This window comes from Schistocerca americana, chromosome 4 (genome assembly GCF_021461395.2).
Source record: "Schistocerca americana isolate TAMUIC-IGC-003095 chromosome 4, iqSchAmer2.1, whole genome shotgun sequence".
Classification (NCBI taxonomy): domain Eukaryota; kingdom Metazoa; phylum Arthropoda; class Insecta; order Orthoptera; family Acrididae; genus Schistocerca; species Schistocerca americana.
In genome coordinates, this window is record NC_060122.1 from 183,066,874 (window position 1) to 183,091,916 (window position 25,043).

The following is a 25,043-nucleotide window of genomic DNA, read 5'->3' on the forward strand; positions in this document are numbered from 1 at the left end:
AGAAATACAAGTGTCCAGAACCTTTATACTCAAAGCACAATGCTTGCACTATTCACTGAACATTACACTGAATTCTAACTCTCTGAATTCGACCAGCTGATACAAGCCAATGCTGGCCAATAATACAGTTTGTTATGACCAGACTAAACGACAGTCGTCCTGTCATAATTTTCGGTTACTTGATTGCTCTGGGAATGGCTCATTGGAACTACAACGTATAAAATATCACTTCGCTTTATTACATGAAGGATAGAAAGGTTTACTTAACTTGATACAATCCTTTGCCAGGAGATTGCTTGATAATTTACAACTACCTTTGACTAATAAAGCATCACTTGATGCATTAATTAACGAGCTATTCTCTTGCACTACTATGTACAGTACTTGCAAATGCATATTTTCGTGTGAGACTTGAATAACTCTTGAGGATGTCATTGGGGAATGGAGCGCTGTGTTTTGCTAAATGTTTGCTATGTTTTTGTTTAACTCAACTTCGGAATTTAAGCATACAATTTTCAGTCTTCGGACTCTGCCCAGAATTTCAGCCTTCCAACACCCTGAGAGTGAACCAGGCATCAGACGCCAGAATCTGACCCAGTAAGACTAGTGCAGATTCGAAACATCTACTGCGCCAACCCCGAAATTGCTGAGGTTGAAAGACAATTGGAAGGCACCAGCGATTATTCAGAAAAAAACTAAAATAAGAAATGTGATCTGTTGCACATTTTAATTTCGTTCTCACTCCAGGTAACAACACAACTGGGCTGACAAGATAGATATTGAAAACACACCAGGTACAATAGTCAGTTGAACAAAGATTTGAGTGGAAATGCATCCAATGATACGATTAAAACAAAAGACTACAGGAAAGTAAAATTCTGATCTCGATAAAAAGCAAATGACAAGGCAATATCGCAATTCAATCGTCATTGTACAGGTGGTAATAACAAATACGTTCGTAATCATTGTATGCCGCTTTACGCAGACGCAATCACCTAGTAGTAGTATTGATTAGCACATCGATCAAATGGTCGCCACTGGTTACCACAAGCAGACCACATCTACAGCAGAGTTAGCTACGTCCATAACTCAGATATAGGATTTACCAGGTTAGTAGTAACGGTTGTTATAAATTAGTAAGCACATCAGTAGTCCCTCGTCCTAGCTAATTCTTAACCGAGAGCGCTCATTCTGTTTTAATAGTTTTAATAACGATAGCGTCACTTACAATTAAGGCAGCAGGCCTTTGTCGTAGGAATCATTACAACTATCGACCAATAAACCACTTATCCTAAAAGGGCACTAGCCATATCTCACCCATGTTTTCAATAAACATCGCGGAATGGAAACGTACGGTGACAGCCTTGCTAGCAGCCAGTGCGCTAATGCTGCTTTATCACTGAGGTAGTGAGAAAAGTTCCAGCTGTAGCCGTTTGTAAAAACACCTCAACATATCCGTTGAACAAAGCAGTTGAACCACAATATCGAATTTAAGGTCTTTCTTACAAACCAGATACTAACCAACACAAGGCAACAATATAATTTTAGGTAACATTATTGGGAGGTAACTATCTGTCAGTTAACCAAAATTAGTAAAGAACGATCTCGATAGCATAGTCATTTATTAAAATCATGACCGGTTTCGGCCTCTAGCAGCAGACCGTCTTCAGATAACGCACTGTAAAGATAAAATTAAAAGTGCTGGGTTTCATAGGGAAGTCAACAAACATTAAAAAGAATATACGTAAAAATAATGTATCGTTACCCATCCGGCTGGCGCTGAGGGCGCTTGGAACAGCTCTGCTAATTTCTTATGTAAATCAGCACTTGTAATTTTTATCTTTACAGTGCATTATCTAAAGATGGTGTACTACTAGAGCCCGAAACCGGTCAATGACTGTGCAGTCGAGATTGTTTTTTACTGATTTTACAAAGTAACAGCTTAAAATCGATACAGAGACGTGTGTTCATCGCACAAGTAAGGCCAAAACGCAAGACAAAGATAATCAAGGTAGTACTGATCAGTGCAATGCAACAACATAAACTAGATACGCACATGTGTGTTTATTACACACACATCCAACAAGATTAAGACAAATTCAAAAAACACAGTCAGCCAAAACTCAAAGCTCGCTCGGACATGGCTTTTGGGAACCACCTATCTTTGACCAATCCAAACAGGGAGACACCAGATAGACAATTTAAACAAGTGATGGAGCCGGTCTACATTATGACAGCCACATTCACATACTCTTGCTTAACTTTCTACACAGTACAACAAATGGCAGTGGATAAGCGTTTGCTCCCGAAAGATGTGCAAATTTCATTCCGCATCACTAAAGTCACTAGGAGGATGTGGCAGCTACAACTCAAAAGATCTCGACAGACAGTTGATAGTACAAAGCATCAGACAAATAAACCACTGGTCTCTGATCCTCAGCAGGTTTCGCACACGTGGAAAACGCGAACGTCCCAAATTAGCAGCCACACGTCACAGGTGAAGCAGTCCGAAAGCGAGCCACAACTCAGTTCCCTAGACGTGAAGCCTATGCCGAGCATAAACGCACACTCTCAGTGGTGCAAAACATTAGACCAACAAGTATTAATAACAAATCCTCGACGCTATTAGCAAACGTAGAGGAAATACAAATGTCCCTAATCATCATTCGCATCTCACTGCCGAAACCTCGCAAAGCGAGCCGGAACCAATTTCCCAAGATGTGATACCACAATAGAATAGAACACACATGCTTACCGATATTAAGCAAAACCACTCGGTACTAGAGCTAGTAGAATAAGACCGACTCTAGCTGGTGTATTCACAACTCGAAAGTGAATGCCATAGCCTTCTGGCAACTGAGAGTTACGACTCACACTTTCAGAATACTAAATAGCATGTAGCTCTGCTTCTCAGCACACGACGGCTCAATGGCAAACTGACACAACAACCTCTCCAAGCATTACTTGACGCCTCAGCGATTCAGACAGATACACAACTGTCACCACGAACACTAGAGGAGCCCAATACTGAGGAGCTCAGATGAATTGCAACTTACGAGAGCAAAGATCACGGCAGCGGCGCGCTACTAGTCCTCCGAGAGAGAGAGAGAGAGAGAGAGAGAGAGAGAGACTGCCACGCACTCGGCATCAGAATTTACTCTGGGTGAACAGGAGTCTAAAAGTATTATGTTCTGTAAAACAAAACGAAGTTGAAACATGTGTGAATACCACGGGTAGAGCCAAGGTCATGTTGCGGTCTTATCCAAGTATGAGTAGCAGTGTGACGTCATGCCAGCCAGCAACCGGAGGATGCCGAAAGATACCCCAGAGAAGTGTCCGGCAACCCTCGCTTTGTGCTAACTGAAATTCGCGGCATGGACTGCGACTGCCTCTCGCAAGGCATAGTGCCTGAACTGTACAGCATGCGTGACTACTCAGAGAGATCTGCGGTAGCGATAAAGGCGTTGCAGTGAGTCAGAAATAGGACAGCGTGGAAAAGCAGTGGTCCGGTGAGTAGCTTGTAGCACTTGTGAAACAAAGTGGTGCGAAAAGCCGACATGTTTCGGAATATACTGATAACACTTTGACATTGTCCACCTCAAGGACCGCAAAGAGCGGTTGATAAGGTAATCGTTATAAATATTGTAGCATACAACCACTAATATCAGGAACATAATCAACAGCAATGCGGTTCGGCAGTCAAGTTCCCATCATCTGCCTCTTCAGTACTACATAAAATGAACTTCAGAAGCACTCTAGGTCAAAATATGAAAACAAAATTATTTGGAGATGAAGGAAGTCTTACTTTGATGAAGGCAACACCACGTCCTCTGCTCCTATTATGGCCGGAAAATCCAAAGAGTTCAGCACGTTAGTTAACTGAATTATACGTTACTATACGGATGGCAGTAAATAACGGGTACGACGTAAGGATAGGAAATCTTCTTATCTGTAGGGGCGACAAGTAACGGGAAGACGAAATAGCAAGAAATAAGAGAATCTTCTTTTTTATCACATTTTGGGAAAATTTTTCGGCTATACAAAGTGTAGTTGGCGTTCATGGCAAATAATAATAATTATTAGTATAATAAGCCTAATAGCATGAAGATGGTAACAGAGTAAATAAATTTGGACAGACAGGCGTTTATAAAATACTATGTGCATCGTGTGAACCGAAACATATGGGGCGATCTGATACGTCACTTTTGACAAATATAGGGACCACGCAGACGCTGTAGACTGGGCAACTGCAGGGGTGTGTTGTTGACAAAGCTGTATGTGAGACCAGTCACCCCCTGAAAGTATGAAAGAGGACAAAGAGACCATACATGTAGATAAAAAAGGAAACGAACACGACCAGCTCGAGGATGTTCAAATAGAAATCCACTGGGAAAGTCTGACACTGTACTTAGTATACAAATTGGAGAGAATGGTAATATCTTCTTCAGTGGTTTTTTTATGTATTATTTGAGGTTGATATTAGTACTATAATTGTGAACGATTTTGGGCAGAGAACCATTGGTGTAGTGTCTGCGTGCCCTCGGTAACACCCTTGCGGTGTTATGGAATGACTTAAGGCTCAGTGCACTTTATCAGAGCCGCATACATGTTTACATACTAATGGCGCACATAGAGGCAGCTGATATGAGTGCTGTTTACCGCCTTACAGAAGGAATCCTTTGATGGATGTGTGATAACATGGATAGGTGGAGCGGAATATCTGGTGTTGCCACTTTTAATGTAAGACGACGACTTCATCTCAAAATAATTTTATTTACTTTTATATTTTGACCTCGAGTGTTTCTGAAGTGCATTTTAAGTAGGATTAAGTTAGAGAGCTAAATGATGCGAACTTGACCCCTGAGATGCATTGCTGTGGATTATGTTCCTAATGTTATGCTAAAACATTTGTAACGAGGCTGACAACATTTCTCGTCACGCTTTGGAAGTGTGACTGGTCTCTGACAGCGTGGAGTGATCACTGCCTCCAGCACTGCTGAGCGCGAGCCAGTGCTCGCTGGAGGTGGGTCACATGCGAACGAAAGGGTCCGGCTCCAGCTGCCTTCTGAGGTTCATCTTCAGGGTCGTAACTTACGTAATTATGTGTATTGCTTAAGCTTCGTGCGTGTTTTTTTTTAATATTTAAAAGGTTTAATCTAGCGCTTCGCAAGTGTAGATTCAGGCAGTCTGTAGCTTAGTTGTCATTTTTACTGAATATGCAGTTAACAGTTCATTAAGTATAAGCGTCCATTGGTGACACGCCAGGAGAGTAACAAGCTACGTGTAGTTTACTTCTTCCGTTAGTCTTGTTATGATGGATGGGATACGTGCGTGAGGTTTGTGGACATAAAGCAAGTTGGCCGCAGTTGAATATGGTTTGGATACGATCAGCCGCAGAAAGACCTGAGTCGAAACAAGGCCTCGGGAGTAGACAACATTCCATTACAACTACTGACAGCCTTGAGAGTGCCAGCCCTGACAAAACTCTACAATCTGGTCAGCAAGATGTATGAGAATAAAATACTAACGCGAATTCTTTACAGACGAATGGAAAAATGGTAGAAGCCGACCTCGGGGAAGATCAATTTGGATTCCGTAGAAATACTGGAACACGTGAGCAATACTGACCTTACAACTTATCTTAGAAGAAAGATTAAGGGCCCACATCTCGTGGTCGTGCGGTAGCGTTCTCGCTTCCCACGCCCGGGTTCCCGGGTTCGATTCCCGGCGGGGTCAGGGATTTTCTCTGCCTCGTGATGGCTGGGTGTTGTGTGCTGTCCTTAGGTTAGTTAGGTTTAAGTAGTTCTAAGTTCTAGGGGACTTATGACCACAGCAGTTGAGTCCCATAGTGCTCAGAGCCATTTGAACCATTTGAAAGATTAAGGAAAGGCAAACCTACGTTTCTAGCATTTGTAGACTTAGAGAAAGCTTTTGACAATTTTGACTGGAATACTCTGTTTCAAATTGTAAAGGTGGCAGGGGTAAAATACAGGGCTCTTTCAAATTGTAAAGGTGGCAGGGGTAAAATACAGGGAGCGAAAGGCTGTTTACAATTTGTACAGAAACCAGATGGCAGTTATAAGAGTCTAGGCGCATGAAAGGGAAGCGCTGATTGGGAAGGGAGTGAGACAGGGTTGTAGCCTATCCCTGATGTTATTCAATCTGTATATTGAGCCAGCAGTAAAGGAAACAAAAGAAAAATTCGGAGTAGGAATTTAAATCCATGGGGAAGAAATAAAAACTTTGAGGTTTACCGATGACATTGTAAATCTGTCAGAGACAGCAAAGGACTTGGAAGAGCAGTTTAACGGAATGGGCAGTGTCTTGAAAGGAGGATATAAGATGAACATCAACAAAAGGAAAACTAGGGTAATGGAATGTAGTCGAATTAAGTCGGATGATGCTGAGGGAATTAGATTAGGAAATGAGACACTTAAAGTAGTAAAGGAGTTTTGCTATTTGGGGAGCAAAATAACTGATGATGGTCGAAGTAGAGAGGATATAAAATGTAGACTGGCAATGGCAAGGAAAGCGTTTCTGATGGAGAGAAATTTGTTAACATCGTGTATAGAATTAAGTGTCAGGAAGTTGTTTCTGAAAGTATTTGTATGGAGTGTAGCCATCTGTGGAAGTGAAACGTGGACGGTAATTAGTTTGGACAAGAAGAGAATAGAAGCTTTCGAAATGTGGTGCTACAGAAGAATGCTAAACATTAGATGGTTAGATCACATAACTAATGAGGAGGTATTGAAAAAAATTGGGGAGAAGAGAAATTTGTGGCACAACTTGACTAGAAGAATGGATCGGTTGGTAGGACATGTTCAGAGGCATCAAGGTATCACCATTTCAGTACTGGAGGGCAGCGTGGAGGGTAAAAATCGTAGAGGGAGACCAAGAGATGAATGCACTAAACAGTTTCAAAAGGATTCCGGAGGGCTGAACGGAAAGCCTCTCCAGTTTGTCTGACGAACCGGTTTCAGGCTCTGTCTCAGGCTGATACTGATCTTCGGCCTGACATGGCTGCTTGTCCTGTTCCAGAGGTTGCCCCTCAGTCTGCAAGATCCGGGCAGTCGCAGAGGGTGGGCTTACTGGTAGTTGGGAGCTCCAACGTCAGGCGCGTAATGGGGCCCCTTAGGGAAATGGCAGCAAGAGAGGGGAAGAAAACCAATGTGCACTCCGTGTGCATACCGGGGGGAGTCATTCCAGATGTGGAAAGGGTCCTTCCGGATGCCATGAAGGGTACAGGGTGCACCCATCTGCAGGTGGTCGCTCATGTCGGCACCAATGATGTGTGTCGCTATGGATCGGAGGAAATCCTCTCTGGCTTCCGGCGGCTATCTGATTTGGTGAAGACTGCCAGTCTCGCTAGCGGGATGAAAGCAGAGCTCACCATCTGCAGCATCGTCGACAGGACTGACTGCGGACCTTTGGTACAGAGCCGAGTGGAGGGTCTGAATCAGAGGCTGAGACGGTTCTGCGACCGTGTGGGCTGCAGATTCCTCGACTTGCGCCATAGGGTGGTGGGGTTTCGGGTTCCGCTGGATAGGTCAGGAGTCCACTACACGCAACAAGCGGCTACACGGGTAGCAGGGGTTGTGTGGCGTGGGCTGGGCGGTTTTTTAGGTTAGATGGCCTTGGGCAAGTACAGAAAGGGCAACAGCCTCAACGGGTGCGGGGCAAAGTCAGGACATGCGGGGACCGAGCAGCAATCGGTATCGTAATTGTCAACTGTCGAAGCTGCGTTGGTAAAGTACCGGAACTTCAAGCGCTGATAGAAGGCACCGAAGCTGAAATCGTTATAGGTACAGAAAGCTGGCTTAAGCCAGAGATAGATTCTGCCGAAATTTTTACAAAGGTACAGACGGTGTTTAGAAAGGATAGATTATGCAACCGGTGGTGGAGTGTTCATCGCTGTTAGTAGTAGTTTATCCTGTAGTGAAGTAGAAGTGGATAGTTCCTGTGAATTATTATGGGTGGAGGTTACACTAAACAACCGAACTAGGTTAATAATTGGCTCCTTTTACCGACCTCCCGACTCAGCAGCATTAGTGGCAGAACAACTGAGAGAAAATTTGGAATACATTTCACATAAATTTTCTCAGCATGTTATAGTCTTAGGTGGAGATTTCAATTTACCAGATATAGACTGGGACACTCAGATGTTTAGCACGGGTGGTAGGGACAGAGCATCGAGTGACATTATACTGAGTGCACTATCCGAAAATTACCTCGAGCAATTAAACAGAGAACCGACTCGTGGAGATAACATATTGGACCTACTGATAACAAACAGACCCGAACTTTTCGAATCTGTATGTACAGAACAGGGAATCAGTGATCATAAGGCCGTTGCAGCATCCCTGAATATGGAAGTTAATAGGAATATAAAAAAAGGGAGGAAGGTTTATCTGTTTAGCAAGAGTAATAGAAGGCAGATTTCAGACTACCTAACAGATCAAAACGAAAATTTCTGTTCCGACGCTGACAATGTTGAGTGTTTATGGAAAAAGTTCAAGGCAATCGTAAAATGCGTTTTAGACAGGTACGTGCCGAGTAAAACTGTGAGGGACGGGAAAAACCCACCGTGGTACAACAACAAAGTTAGGAAACTACTGCGAAAGCAAAGAGAGCTTCACTCCAAGTTTAAACGCAGCCAAAACCTCTCAGACAAACAGAAGCTAAACGATGTCAAAGTTAGCGTAAGGAGGGCTATGCGTGAAGCGTTCATTGAATTCGAAAGTAAAATTCTATGTACCGACTTGACAGAAAATCCTAGGAAGTTCTGGTCTTACGTTAAATCAGTAAGTGGCTCGAAACAGCATATCCAGACACTACGGGATGATGATGGCATTGAAACAGAGGCTGACACGCGTAAAGCTGAAATACTAAACACCTTTTTCCAAAGCTGTTTCACAGAGGAAGACCGCACTGCAGTTCCTTCTCTAAATCCTCGCACAAACGAAAAAATGGCTGACATCGAAATAAGTGTCCAAGGAATAGAAAAGCAACTGGAATCACTCAATAGAGGAAAGTCCACTGGACCTGACGGGATACCAATTCGATTCTACACAGAGTACGCGAAAGAACTTGCCCCCCTTCTAACAGCCGTGTACCGCAAGTCTCTAGAGGAACGGAGGGTTCCAAATGATTGGAAAAGAGCACAGATAGTCCCAGTCTTCAAGAAGGGTCGTCGAGCAGATGCGCAAAACTATAGACCTATATCTCTTACGTCGATCTCTTGTAGAATTTTAGAACATGTTTTTTGCTCGCGTATCATGTCATTTCTGGAAACCCAGAATCTACTATGTAGGAATCAACATGGATTCCGGAAACAGCGATCGTGTGAGACCCAACTCGCCTTATTTGTTCATGAGACCCAGAAAATATTAGATACAGGCTCCCAGGTAGATGCTATTTTTCTTGACTTCCGGAAGGCGTTCGATACAGTTCCGCACTGTCGCCTGATAAGCAAAGTAAGAGCCTACGGAATATCAGACCAGCTGTGTGGCTGGATTGAGGAGTTTTTGGCAAACAGAACACAGCATGTTGTTATCAATGGAGAGACGTCTACAGACGTTAAAGTAACCTCTGGCGTGCCACAGGGGAGTGTTATGGGACCATTGCTTTTCACAATATATATAAATGACTTAGTAGATAGTGTCGGAAGTTCCATGCGGCTTTTCGCGGATGATGCTGTAGTATACAGAGAAGTTGCTGCATTAGAAAATTGTAGCGAAATACAGGAAGATCTGCAGCGGATAGGCACTTGGTGCAGGGAGTGGCAACTGACCCTTAACATAGACAAATGTAATGTATTGCGAATACATAGAAAGAAGGATCCTTTATTGTATGATTATATGATAGCGGAACAAACACTGGTAGCAGTTACTTCAGTAAAATATCTGGGAGTATGCGTACGGAACGATTTGAAGTGGAATGATCATATAAAACTAATTGTTGGTAAGGCGGGTACCAGGTTGAGATTCATTGGGAGAGTGCTTAGAAAATGTAGTCCATCAACAAAGGAGGTGGCTTACAAAACGCTCGTTCGACCTATACTTGAGTATTGCTCATCAGTGTGGGATCCGTACCAGGTCGGGTTGACGGAGGAGATAGAGAAGATCCAAAGAAGAGCGGCGCGTTTCGTCACTGGGTTATTTGGTAACCGTGATAGCGTTACGGAGATGTTTAATAAACTCAAGTGGCAGACTCTACAAGAGAGGCGCTCTGCATCGCGGTGTAGCTTGCTCGCCAGGTTTCGAGAGGATGCGTTTCTGGATGAGGTATCGAATATATTGCTTCCCCCTACTTATACTTCCCGAGGAGATCACGAATGTAAAATTAGAGAGATTAGAGCGCGCACGGAGGCTTTCAGACAGTCGTTCTTCCCGCGAACCATACGCGACTGGAACAGGAAAGGGAGGTAATGACAGTGGCACGTAAGGTGCCCTCCGCCACACACCGTTGGGTGGCTTGCGGAGTATCAATGTAGATGTAGATGTAGATGTAGATGTAGGTTTCAGAAGGTACTGGGAAAAGAAGATGCTTGCACAGGATAGAGTAGCATGTAGAGCTGCATCAAACCAGTGTCTGGACTGAAGACCACAACAACAACAACGATCAGCCGTCTTCGGGCTGCTGCCTCGGGGTGAATAGTGGGGAAGAAGTTGGAGCGTCGAATGCGATACCTCAAGTGTCGCTTGTTTCGCGAACAGGCTCTGCTGGCACTGTGTGACAGACGTGGTGGAGTCACCTTCTTAGCAAGGGACGTAAACCGATCGTAGACTGCCTCGGATTAACAAAACATCGCACAAGTACGCCATCCAAAGACACGGATTCATGAATTACCCCCTCGGAAAAAATGGCTCTGAGCACTATGGGACTCAACTGCTGAGGTCATAAGTCCCCTAGAACTTAGAACTACTTAAACCTAACTAACCTAAGGACAACACACACATCCATGCCCGAGGCAGGATTCGAACCTGCGACCGTAGCGGTCGCGCAGTTCCAGACTGTAGCGCCAGAACGGCTCGGCCACCAGCGGCCGGCACCCCCTCGCAAACCTATCATAAAGTCGTAGTGATCTTGGTGCCTGCCCTCTCAGAACGCACTTGTGATTGGTCCACCCTTTCCATCAATAAGCTTGGACAGTAACTAAAATTTGTATCTAGCATTTCCTGATGAATTGAATGATACTGAAATTATTGTTAACACGTTCTCAGTGCAAATAACGTCATCAGCACGGTTGGAGCTGTATGTAAATATATAAACAGTGAATGATTCGGTTCTTGGCCCTAGTGTTGCAGATGAATACCCACTGTCTCTCTCTCTCTCTCTCTCTCTCTCTCTCTCTGCTCCAGTACGATGGGCTCTTGCTCGGCCGGCTGATCTCACGCTGTGTGACCATATGGCGCGTCGTTAAATGAGTCTGCCTGCTTACTCGCTAGCCTCCATTAATAAAATCTTCGTGTCTGTGCGTTAAAAGGTTGTAACAAAAATGTAACAAACGTGGGAAATGTTGGGGTGTAAACACCACGCTATGTAAAATCACTAAGCAGGTTTATTATTTCCATTAACTCACTCTTTGACCAGTCTGGCGCGGCAGTTGAAGACAGCAAAACGAAAGCCGAAGTTTCGAATTTCGCGTTAGGAAATCGTTCATGCAAAAGGATCGTACAAACGTACCGTCGTTTGACCGTCGCACAGAGTCCCGTATGAGCGACATAGTAATAACTGATAAGCATCCCTGGCGTAGAGAAAAGGCTGAAAGATAAGAAAACCAATACGTCAATAGGTCCGGATCAATCCCATTTCAGTTTTACAAAGAGTACTTCACGGCATTGGCTTCTTATTTAGCTTACATTTATTGAGAATGTCTCGCCCAGCGCAAAGTCTCAAGTGACTGGAAAAAACTGCAGGTGACTCCTATATATAAGAATGGTGAAATCACGAACACCCAAAATTACAGACCAATATCCGTAACTTCGGTTTGCTGCAGAATTCTAGAACGTATTCTGCTTTAGAATATAATAAATTTCCTGGAGACCAAAAAGCTTATGTCCACGAGTCCGCAGGGACTAAGAAAGCGTCGCTCATGTGAAACTTAGCTTTCCCTTTTGTCAAACGATATAGTGCGAACTCTAGCTGAAGGGTTCAAATTGTTCAGATGGCTTTGAGCACTATGTGACTTAACATCTGAGGTCATCAGTCCCCTAGAACTTAGAACCTCTTAAACCTAACTAACTTAAGGACATCACACACATCCGTGCCCGAGGCAGGATTCGAACTTCCGACCGTAGCGGTCGCGCGGTTCCAGACTGAAAGGCCTAGAACCGCTCGGCCACATCGGCCGGCCCTAGCTGAAGAGAAATGGGCAGATTCCATATTTGTAGATTTCCGAGAAACGTTTGACACGTTAACTAAGGTACGAGCGCACGGAATAAGTTTCCAGACATGCTGGTGGCTAAAAGACTTATTAAGTAATAGAACCCAGTCTGATGTTCTCGACGCCGATTGTTCGTAAGAGGCAAGGCTATCATCAGCAGTAACCCAGAGAAGTTTGATAGGAACGCTGTTGTTTTCTGTATACATAAATGATGTGGAGTACAGAGTCGACAGCAATCTGCTGTTATTTGCTGATGATGCTTTGGTGTACGGGAATGCGTCGAAGATGGGTAATTGTTTGAGGATACAAGATGACTTACACAGTATTTCTAGTCGTGTGAGTAAGAAAAACAAACCCCCAATGTTCGGATACAGCTTTAGTAGTGGCCTTTTTGACAGAGTCGGATACTTTAAATGTCTGTGCGTAGCGTTTCAAAGCGATATGCAATGGAACGAGCATGCGTGGATTGTGCTAGGGAAGGCAAATGGCGGGCTTCGATTTACTGGGAGGATTTTAGGAAAGTGTATAGTAGACCACATATAGGATGGTTCAAATGGCTCTGAGCACTATGGGACTTAACTTCTAAGGCTATCAGTCCCCTAGAGCTTAGAAATACTTAAACCTAACTAACCTAAGGACATCACACACATCCATGACCGAGGCAGGATTCGAGCCTGCGACCGTAGAGGTCGCGCGGTTCCAGACTGTAGCGCCTAGAACTGATCGGCCACCCCAGCCGGCATATAGGATGCTGGCGCGACCTAGTGTTTTTCATCCACACTAGTTCGCATTAAAGGAAGACATCGAAGCATTTCAGAAGTTCTTTCCTGATAGGGCTGAACAACACACAGGTGCTACGGATGTGGAGTGAAGGCGACATTTTTCTCGAGGAACACTACAGAGAAAATTTAGAGAACCGGCATTTGAAGCTGACTGCAGGAAGATCCTACTGCCGCCAACACACATTTCGTGTACGGACGACGAAGATAATGTACTAGCAATAAGGAAGTATTTACACAGTCGTTCTCCATTCGTTGTATCTGCGAGTGGAACACGATAGGAAGCGACTAGTAGTGGTACAGGCTACCATCTTGGCTAACAGGGTATGTATGTGGATGTAGATATAGGAAGGAGCGGTTCACTGAAGTGAACTGAAGGACCAGGAACGGCTTTTAAGGAACAGCCCTCTACTCCCGGCCTCGCTCGCGGCAGGTGTCGTTCCCAGAAGGGTAGCGGCTAGTCTCGTTCCCGGAACGTCGTGGACGGCCGATCTCGCTCCCGCCTCGGTTTCGTTCTTCTTCGGGTTCCACATTCCATTCCTACCTTTATATAATTATATAACTTATATGAAAATAATTTGTGTCTAATATATACAGCTGAAGAACACACACACATTGCAAGGCAAGTTTCTTTTCTTCTGTAGATGTTTTTAGTTTCCTTCTGCTTGAATTAAGGAGTAGTTCTTAACATAACTTATAATCTTTTTTGATTGTTCTGTGAGAAAGTTTACATAAAACTTACGATCTTCGCATTTGTTCCAGAATGACAATTAGAGAGGCTCTTCTTTTCCAAGTTTGGTTGTTTCCTTCAGTCACCCTCTAGTTTGGTATCTTTGGACAAATAATGAGTTGTTCACGAATTCGACTCACTAGCAAGAGGTGACGGGTGCCTCTCAATTTGAAAAATCTTATAATGATATAAAATCGTATTTAGCCTTCATCTCAAAACATAGTGTTCAGATGCACCTTTTCAGCAAAAAATGTAATTACTTTCAACCTAATTACTAACACAGTGTTACTGCATTTAGTATAATAAGGAAACCTATGAAACTCTTACTTAATGAGCGTGTAAGGCAAATGTGACGAGAAAAATCATATTTTCTTTCAAACATACTTACACTTCGAAAGCCTTTTTTATATATAATTTATTCATTAAAATAAAATTACATGAATTTGAAACCTTTCTCAGTTAGATACTTTTCAATGTTAACATTAGTAACTACATGTGGTGTGTTGATCTCTTCATATACAGGCCACTGTGAGGAACCTGTCTTAGCCGGCCGCCGTGGCCGAGCGGTTCTAGGCGTTTCAGTCTGGAACCGCGCGACTACTACGGTCTCAGGTTTGAATCCTGCCTCGGGCATGGATGTGTGTGATGTTCTTAGGTTAGATAGGTTTAAGTAGTTCTAAGATTTAGGGCACTGATGACCTCAGAGTCATTTGAACAATTTTTGAACCTGTCTTAAAAAACTTGGCAGTCAAATCAGCTTGTTTAAATCTACTCTTGATTTATTAGAGACGAGCAATTCAACCACGTTAATCGTATTGTTTGAGATTTGATTGACTCCTACTTGAATTCTTATATATCTTTGTCTGTTGCTTCTGCTTCACGATTCAGTGTGGTCACCGTTTCAATTTTTGATTCAGAAGATTTAGACGACAGAACAGAGGACAGCAACGATAAATGATGTTTCAGTTCTTGTAAAGCAGCACAATGGATAGTACTATCGGCAACGTGGCATATACATATACACTTTTGATGGGATTCTTAATTCTAAATACGGAGCTTTGGCTTCTAACGTGACACGGGATTACGCTTGGAAATACACAGCGGTACGGAGAATACAAACAGAACAAACTGAAATCTGATGCTGTGGTCGCAATTTAACTTTCTGGAGGAAAATAAACTTTTTCAAGAGATAAATGGTTTGTGCCATCCACCTTGCATGATGGATACCTTTGGAGCACAGAGAGACTCCACGAGATGGATCGTCGAGAAGAAAATTCACATTTAATGCAAAAAATATCATTACAAGCATCTCATATACTTATGCCTACCAGGTAATTGCAAAGGATAGCTTTCTAAAATGTTTCCGTCAGAACACACGCACCGCTAAAGGTAGTCGTATTTTATGCCGTTCTAACAGAAACTTACGGTTTCATAGAAAAGCATTTCAGTACGAGTTTCATGGAGACTTTTTCCTGATATTCCGTAGGAAATTAGCGACTAAAATGCGTTAAATTATCAGCATAGATCTAGTAGTGGATTCTTGTTCTACTTCATTTTCAGATACACTGAGCATAAGGTTTATATTACAAGTACACAAAACAGTAATGTATAGTTTTGTTCCCAGACTGAGATTTTCACTCTGCAGCGGAGTGTGCACTGATATGAAACTTCCTGGCAGATTAAAATTGTGCGCTGGACCGAGACTCGAATTCGGGACCTTAGCCTTTCGCGGGCAAGTGCTCTACCAGCAGGAGTGCTAGTTCTGCAAAGTTCCCAGAAGAGCTTCTGTAAAGTTTAGAAGGTAGGAGACGAGGTACTGACGGAAGTAAAGCTGTCAAGACGGGGCGTGAGTCGTGCTTGGGTAGCTCAGTCGGTAGAGCACTTGCCCGCGAAAGGCAAAGGTCCTGAGTTCGTGTCTCGGTCCGGCACACAGTTTTAATCTGCCAGGAAGTTTCACATCAGTGCACACACCGCTGCAGAGTGAAAATCTCATTCTGGAAACATCCCCCAGGCTGTGGCTAAGCCATGTCTCCGCAATATCCTTTCTTTCAGGTGTGCTAGTTCTACAAGGTTCGCAGGAGAGCTTCTGTAAAGTTTGGAAGGAAGGAGACGAGGTACTGGCAGAAGTAAAGCTGTGAGGACGGGGCTTGAGTCGTGCTTGGGTAGCTCAGATGGTAGAGCACTTGCCCGCGAAAGGCAAAGGTCCTGAGTTCGAGTCTCGGTCCGGCACACAGTTTTAATCTGCCACGAAGTTTTATAGTGTTGTTGATTTTGATATGCCTATCACTGTCGTCTGTTAATGGCTACCTGTGTCCGTTCAGAAGTTCTCTTTCTCAAGTAATGGATGCTTGATTTCTTGCATGTACCTTGAGGCGCTATTCAACTGAGGATTGACCAAAAACTGGTAATCTTTTTCGACTGTAAATATCTTCAAGGCAATGACATGTGCTATTTCGTCAAGCTTTCGAAAAAAAATTTTGTTTCTCTTCACTTATTAAATTTCGACGATCTACCAGCAAAAAGTCTACAAATGCTAGAAACGTAGGTTTGCCTTTCCTTAATCTTTCTTCTAAGATAAGTCGTAAGGTCAGTATTGCCTCACGTGTTCCAGTGTTTCTACGGAATCCAAACTGATCTTCCCCGAGGTTGGCTTCTACTAGTTTTTCCATTCGTCTGTAAAGAATTCGTGTTAGTATTTTGCAGCTGTGACTTATTAAGCTGATAGTTCGGTAATTTTCACATCTGTCAACACCTGCTTTCTTTGGGATTGGAATTATTATATTCTTCTTGAAGTCTGAGGGTATTTCACCTGTTTCATACATCTTGCTCACCAGATGGTAGAGTTTTGTCAGGACTGGCTCTCCCACGGCCGTCAGTAGTTCCAATGGAATATTGTCTACTCCGGGGGCCTTGTTTCGACTCAGGTCTTTCAGTGCTCTGTCAAACTCTTCACGCAGTATCGTATCTCCCATTTCATCTTCATCTACATCCTCTTCCATTTCCATAATATTGCCCTCAAGTACATCGCCCTTGTATAGACCCTCTATATACTCCTTCCACCTTTCTGCTTTCCCTTCTTTGGTTAGAACTGGGTTTCCATCTGAGCTCTTGATATTCATACAAGTCGTTCTCTTATCTCCAAAGGTCTCTTTAATTTTCCTGTAGGCGGTATCTATCTTACCCCTAGTGAGATAGGCCTCTACATCCTTACATTTGTCCTCTAGCCATCCCTGCTTAGCCATTTTGCACTTCCTGTCGATCTCATTTTTGAGACGTTTGTATTCCTTTTTGCCTGTTTCACTTACTGCATTTTTATATTTTCTCCTTTCATCAAATAAATTCAATATCTCTTCTGTTACCCAAGGATTTCTACTAGCCCTCGTCTTTTTACCTACTTGATCCTCTGCTGCCTTCACTACTTCATCCCTCAAAGCTACCCATTCTTCTTCTACTGTATTTATTTCCCCCATTCCTGTCAATTGCTCCCTTATGCTCTCCCTGAATCTCTGTACAACCTCTGGTTCTTTTAGTTTATCCAGGTCCCATCTCCTTAAATTCCCACCTTTTTGCAGCTTCTTCAGTTTTAATCTACAGGTCATAACCAATAGATTGTGGTCAGAGTCCACATCTGCCCCTGGAAATGTCTTACAATTTAAAACCTGGTTCCTAAATCTCTGTCTTACCATTATATAATCTATCTGATACCTTTTAGTATCTCCAGGGTTCTTCCATGTATACAACCTTCTTTCATGATTCTTAAACCAAGTGTTAGTTATGATTATTGGAAATAGTTAACTTTCCAAATAAGTCTTCACTTCTCATAGAGTATGATACATTGAAGCGTAGTTAATTTACACACAAACAAATAGTAAACGAAAAGTATTAATAATGTTTTGAGAGATGAGAGTTTAATTCCGGTTATTTCATGCTAGTAATGCCACCATAAAATGCCTAATTTTCTGTATACGAATTGAAGACTATGGTATTGTACATTCTGTGACTACGAGATTTCGTCGAAAGTGAATGCCGATTGGGCTGTCCGCAGTGCGTCGTGAACAGATTCCGTTTAGCTTGTTCTGGCCGCTGACTACTTGTCTTGCGGTCACTGGTCTGCCACTTCAAAAATGGTTTAAACGGCTCAAAGCACTATCGAACGTAACATCTGAGGTCATCAGCACCCTAGACTACTTAAACCTAACTAACCTAAGGACATCACACACATCTATGATCGAGGTAGGATTGGAACCTGCGACCGTGGCAGCTGCGTGGTTCTGAAGTGGAGCGTCTAGAACCGCTCACTAAAGCGGCCGGTCCTGTCACTTCACTCAAGTAATCTGACGATTCTTTGAGAACACATGCAGCTAAAGAAATCGCAGTAAACAATCTGGCTACATGAGGTACTTGATGAATATATCATGCAGATGTAATAATTGTGCATATTAACATGCCATTAAAATTGCTACACCAAGAAGAAATGCAGATGATAAACGCGTATCCGTTGGACAAATATATTATACTAGAACTGACATGTGATTACATTTTCACGCAGTTTAGGTGCATAGATCCTGAGAAATCAGTACCCAGAACAACCACCTCTGGCCGTAATAACGGCCTTGATACGACTGGGCATTGAGTCAAACAGAGCTCGGATGGCGTGTACAGGTACAGCTGCCCATGCAGCTTCAACACGATACCACAGTTCATGAAGAATAGTCACTGGCGTATTGTGATGAGCCAGTTGCTCGGCCACCATTGACCAGACGTTTTCAGTTTGTGAGAGATCTGGGGAATGTGCTGGCCAGGGCAGCAGTCGAACATTTTCTGTATCAAGAAAGGCCCGTACAGGGCCTGCAACATGCGGTCGTGCATTATCCTGCTGAAATGTAGGGTTTCGCAGGGATAGGATGAAGGGTAGAGCCACGGGTCGCAGCACATCTGAAATGGAACGTCCACTGCTCAAAGTGCCGTCAGTGCGAACAAGAGGTGACCGAGACGTGTAACCAATGGCACCCCATACCATCACACCGGATGATACGCCAGTATGGCGATGACGAATACACGCTTCCAATGTGCGTTCACCTCGATGTCGCCAAACACGGATGCGACTATCATGACGCTGTAAACAGAACCTGGATGCATCCTCAAAAATTACGTTTTGCCACTCGTGCACCCTGGTTCGTCGTTGAGTACACCATCGCAGGCGATCCTGTCTGTGATACAGCGTCAAGGGTAAGCACAGCCATTGTCTCCGAGCTGATAGTTCATGCTGCTGCAAATGTCGTCGAACTGTTCGTGCAGATGGGTGTTGTCTTGCAAAGGTCCCCATCTGTTGACTCAGGGATGGAGACGTGGCAGCACGATTCATTACAGCCATGCGGATAAGACGCCTGTCATCTCGACTGCTAGTGATACGAGACCGTTGGGATCCAGCACGCCGTTTCGTATTACCCTCCTGAACCCACCGATTCCATATTCTGCTAACGGTCATTGGATCTCGATCGACGCGAGCAGCAATGTCGCGATACGATAAACCGCAATCGCAATAGTCTACATCCGACCTTTATCGAAGTCGGAAACGTGATGATACGCCTTTACCCTCCTTACACGAGGCATCACAACAACGTTTCACCAGGCAACGCCGGTCAACTGCTGTTTGTGTAAGAGAAATCGGTTGGAAAGATTCCTCATGTCAGCATGTTGTAGGTGTCGCCACCGGCGCCAACCTGGTGTGAATGCTATGAAAAGTTTATCATTTGCGTATCACAGCATCTTCTTCCTGTCGGTTAAATTTCGCGTCTGTAGCACGTCATCTTCGTGGTGTAGCAATTTTAATGGCCAGTAGTGTAATTAACAGCGATCACTCAATGTCTGACGCTCTTCACGCCCCTTATGTACGCAAAAATATTAACCAAGAACATCTTTTATGCAGTGTGGTGGCCATTCTGCCAGCGACAGTAAACTGCAACTCAAATGATTTACTTACCCTCTGTTGGCGTTTAAGTGCACGAATTTACAATGACATCTGACGAAGTTTCTCTTTTTGTCAGGTGGCGTATGGCTCTGTGAGTACGGCTCGTGTTGTTATCTATTACGTCAAGCATACGTTTAAGTTTTTGCCTGTAGTACCTCCTTTATGACAACTGTGAACGTGTTTCACGTAATCGGTGGTTATTCGGTGTCATTACCTCAGCAAATTGTGCTTCACTTATCTAGATTCTTTATTTTAAATCAATTTTGCTGAGTTTTACTCATTTCAGCTGGGGTAGTGTAAAATACATGTAGCGCATCCCTAAGATAAAAAGAGAACAGTTAGCGAGTAAAAATGAACGGTTTCCTAAAAGGAAAGATCGCCAGCGACCTCGTTCTCAAAGATGAACGAGTGTGATCATTCCTCCTGCTCTCGCTAAGATCAGTGCGATTCGCATCGTCATCGAGTTGAGGCAGCAACGCGCGAGCGTCTTCATTATGTCGGGCGTCTACAGCTGCCCATCCGTTCCTGACAGCTGTGGGCGACTCTGCAGACGTTGTAGTGAAGCCTATCTGCAGTATTAGGTTGTGGCGTAGTTTACGAAAAGCTGGTTTTCGGGTATTCCCAACGACGAGAACTGTTCGGTGCCCTAATTCAATTCCAGAACTTGTGTCGTGACGTCTCAGAACTTCGCTCTTAAATTCGACATTGATCACTGCATTTTAGTGGAGAAAGCAAACGGTTGGCTGTCGTTAGCCACTTGCAGTTGACGGAGGCGTCTGTCACTTCACCTCGGTGAAGCTTTCGGAATGCGGACGTTCAGCATTGTAAACGTGGACACAGGAACCAACTACCGCCGCTACTCCAGCACAGCGCCTTTAACTTCTCCATCATCACGCAGCACGCATGTTTGGTTGTAGAACGCGCTACTGCGTACCGGAACACGGCAGCGAGACACGTCCACTGCGACATCTGGGGACTTTGGACTTTGCGTGTGTATAAGCATGTGTGTGTGTGTGTGGGTGTGTGTGTGTGTGTGTGTGTGTGTGTGTGTGTGTGTGCACGCGCTTCTGTGTATAACAGACTGCCGGCAACTGTCCGGCACGAGACGGAGCCAGCACGTGTCACACTACAGCAGGCTATAACGGACTACGAACTACAGCCGCTAGTAGCATCTGTACGCGACAGTGGTGGAAATACGAAGATAGCAGACAGTAAAACTGTTCATTATTCATCATATTTAGAATTGGCTGCTGGAGAGAAGCAACTTCTGATACAACGATGATTGTAATAGCTACACATCTATACTTTGTAGATCATTGTGAAATGCGTACCAGTTTTTGTTGTACCACGTATTAGGGTTTCTTCTGATTCACTGGTGGAATGTAGGAAGCGTGACTGTCTGTAAATCTCTGTGCGAGCAGTTACTTGTTGAATTTTATCTGTGTGATATCTGTAGTGTAGATACGTAGAGACTGACAAATATTCGCGGTTTCAGACCTGAAGATCCCCAAGCAGTACTTTGGAAATGTATGGCGCCGTTTTTCTATTGTCTGCTAGTTACGGTTATTAAATATTTCTTATAGAATCTCTCACGAGTCATACATTAGCATCTCTACCCTCTGAATACTTTCCACGTCCCTATTATATCGACCTAATGTGCGTGGGTGTGTGCGCGCGTGTGTGTCCCATAAAGTTCTTCAGTATTCACGTATGGGCTGTACAACCATTTATGCATTCCCATTTCTAGACAAACTGCAGTCTGCTTATATCCCTATAGCCTGCCATCTGCCTTACTCCATACTGATCTTAATTTTTTCCGTAGATTATTACTCGCCAAATAATTGTACCACTTGACTGAATCTAGTTTTGACTCAATAATCTGGTAAATAAAGAATACTCGTTTCCACGTTTCTTGAGGTGCACAGATTGGAATTTTTATTACATTGATAGCTAATACCCATACTTACACCAGACTGAGGTTTTGCGACGCTATAACTGGACAATAAATATTCTTATTTGCCCATAAAACTGTTGTATAGTCTTGATAAAACGAGGTGTAAACCTAAAAATACATTTTTTATTGTTGAACGCAACAGTTACTAGTTAGACGGTAGTTCAAAATGGTTCAAATGGCTCTGAGCACTACGGGACAACGTCTGAGGTCATAGTCCCCTAGAACTTAGAACTACTTAAACCTAACTAACATAAGGACACCACACGCATTCATGCCTGATGCAGGATTCGAACCTGCGGCCGTAGCGGTCGGGTGGTTCCAGACTGAAGCGCCTAGAACCGCTCGGCCACACCGGCGGGCTAGACGGTAGAATCGGATAAAAATAAATTTCCTGACATAACAAGGAAATAAATGCAGAACTTACCAATGGGCCGTCGTTTAACATACTTAGTACTGTATTCAATAAGAATGACCAGTTGTGAAATTCTAAACAGATTGTTAGTGACAGCATTTCATAAAACGTACATAGTTTTCAGAGCAGATGCTCAAATGGAGCTCCCTGTATCTCCACATAGCTAGTGACTTACACGGTCATGTTTCTCTGAACTCTGGCTTAAAAGTGGTGTAATGAAAACGATTGTACACACATTTGTGTGTTAGTACTAAATAGCTACACGTCTTCCCATAAAAGTATTTGCTGTATAGCGATTTAAAATTAGGAAAATAAGAAAAATACATCTGTATCCGGAATGGAACTTATCGCAAATCTCTAAGCAAGTGGCGAAGTTTTGTCAAATACAGTTTCGTACTATCAGCATGCAAGGAATCGCACTGAGGTAGCGAAGGACGTGAATTTCTGTTCACTCTCTATAAATGCATCAACTGCAAAATGTCTGTGGCAGCAATTAATACTATCCACTAAATAATGTATCATATGAGTAGCTACTGTCATATTAACCTGGGGTACATCTGGTACAGCTATGTGCCTTTAGATGACTTGCTATACCGGTTAATCTGTCGCGTACTGAATCAAAATATGAAAAAAAAGAAAAAGATGATCATCTTCAGCACCTTGTGTTGTACTGTGTACTTTCACTTTCCATATCGACATCAGTTAACGTTTTGCAGCAGTAACTATCGAACCACCTATAAATGCTGAACAGTTGTTTCGAAACAGATATGTCACTTACGCTATATTATCTGTTGGCAAACCAGAGAAATGTATTTTTAATCTTTACACTGATAAGATATACTTCCAGGAAGTCGTAGTATGTCTCTTCCATTTCAGAATAGCAATATAACAAAATTGTGGATTTATAATTGAAACTATAAGTCGTTATACAGTCTAGATTATCTCACCTAAATGGAACGTAGCTAATTTGAAATAAGTGATTCAAGACGACATTTTGTCATGGAACCATTCAAAAAGGTGAGCTTTTGCAGTGTGATTAATCCTTTTTACATTTTTAAGCAGTTCTGTATCTACGTACCGTAGTTTTCGTAAGTGAAACTTTATGTTGCATATTTTGTGGTACTCCATAGCAAGTGGAACAATACATACCACTATTTCTGGTCTAAAGCTTGGTGATAATATCCTGAAAAATGTCCTAAATCTGACACAAAATATCGTTTTATTTTATTTATATGCATTTCACATACCACAATGTTGTACCCCTTATTGATGCAGTTCTCATCACATAAAATACAGTATTTATATGGATTGTAAAAAGATTCATGTCTCGAGCATGGTCTTTCGTAGTTAATAATACTAGTCAAAACTAAGTCGTTTCCGAACTTTACTTCCTTTTCAGAAGTAGTTACATTATTTGAAGTACAAGACGGACAGCATCAAATTTCAATGTTTTTCATTTGTTCACTGTAAAACGTTTACAATTTTCTGCCTGTCGATTAACCACTCTTCCTTGCTTTGAAACATCGGCTGGTTGTCGCTCATGTTATGAAAAGTTCTATTCAGAATCAACGTCCGACAGCACAAAAACGGCCTTCTCTCTGTTACAGATAAAATATTGCTCCATTTGCATTCGAATGCCTTTCTCCCTTCCGCGTCCATATCAAATACGCCGATTTTAACTACACAGTGTCCGACAGAATTGTGAAACGGTTTTTCGCTCAATATGTGTATATGAGAGAAGCTTTTCCCTCGCTCTTTCCAGAAGTGAAAGAGTTTTAACAACTGCACGTTCATTGAAAACGGGAACAGAGAGACACTTTTTCAAACATATTATATCTGTGTTTCACCTGCCAGGCCTAAGCAGACTTTCTACCCAAATCATACCTCTGTCATTTAAAACGGAGAAAGGGTACCACTCACAACAAACAGGTATTAGCAGAATAGACGTCGACGCGTTCTTTATGATGTCACCTCAGTGTTTTCAGTACTTCCACTTATTTACTGTTTGATAATAAATACAGAACACTTGTAATTATAAGCTAAAGAAATGATAAGAGCTTTTTCTCCAAACTGTGAACTATGTGAAAGGTAACAATGACTGGTGGCATGGAAGTACGGGGTGAACTGTATACAGGATTCCCACGAAATAAAAGTAACGCCAAAGAAGTTTCTTATGCAGTAGAACTGCGTTCGAGAATGCTTCTCATAGGCGATAAATGTCGAAGTCCTTGCTGTTTGTAAGGAATTCTGCTACATTTCACAACTGGCTCCTTAGATAGTCGGTTGGAGTTGCCAATGAACTAAGAAGAAATATCGTCGAACTTGGTGGTCGCAACTACCTTCTCCTTGGCTCACCGATTACTAACACTGTCCCGTAAGATACATACGTGGCAGTGAACTGTGTGCACCTAATCTGAGCTAAGTTTCATTCATGAGCAACTGATGTTGAAATACATGATATTATACTATAGCTTGCAAAAGACTGCGTTGCAGCGTAATGTTCATTATATAAACTGTCTGCCCATATAATTAAGAATGCCTCTGTAATCTCTTCTCCGGTATATCTGTTTAACGACAGACGCTTTCCACATAGTTCTGTGCATGTTCCTTAATCTGCTGGTAATTTCGTCGATTTTAATGTGATTTTTAGAAGTCTACTTCTTTTTCTTCCTGTGTGCACAGCAGTCTTTCACTCGAGAACTCACTATCACAAGTAATTTTTTTTTTTTGCATATTATGTCGGAGCTTACAAGGGAACACCCCCATCGCACCCCCCTCAGATTTGGTTATAAGCTGGCACAGTGGATAGGCC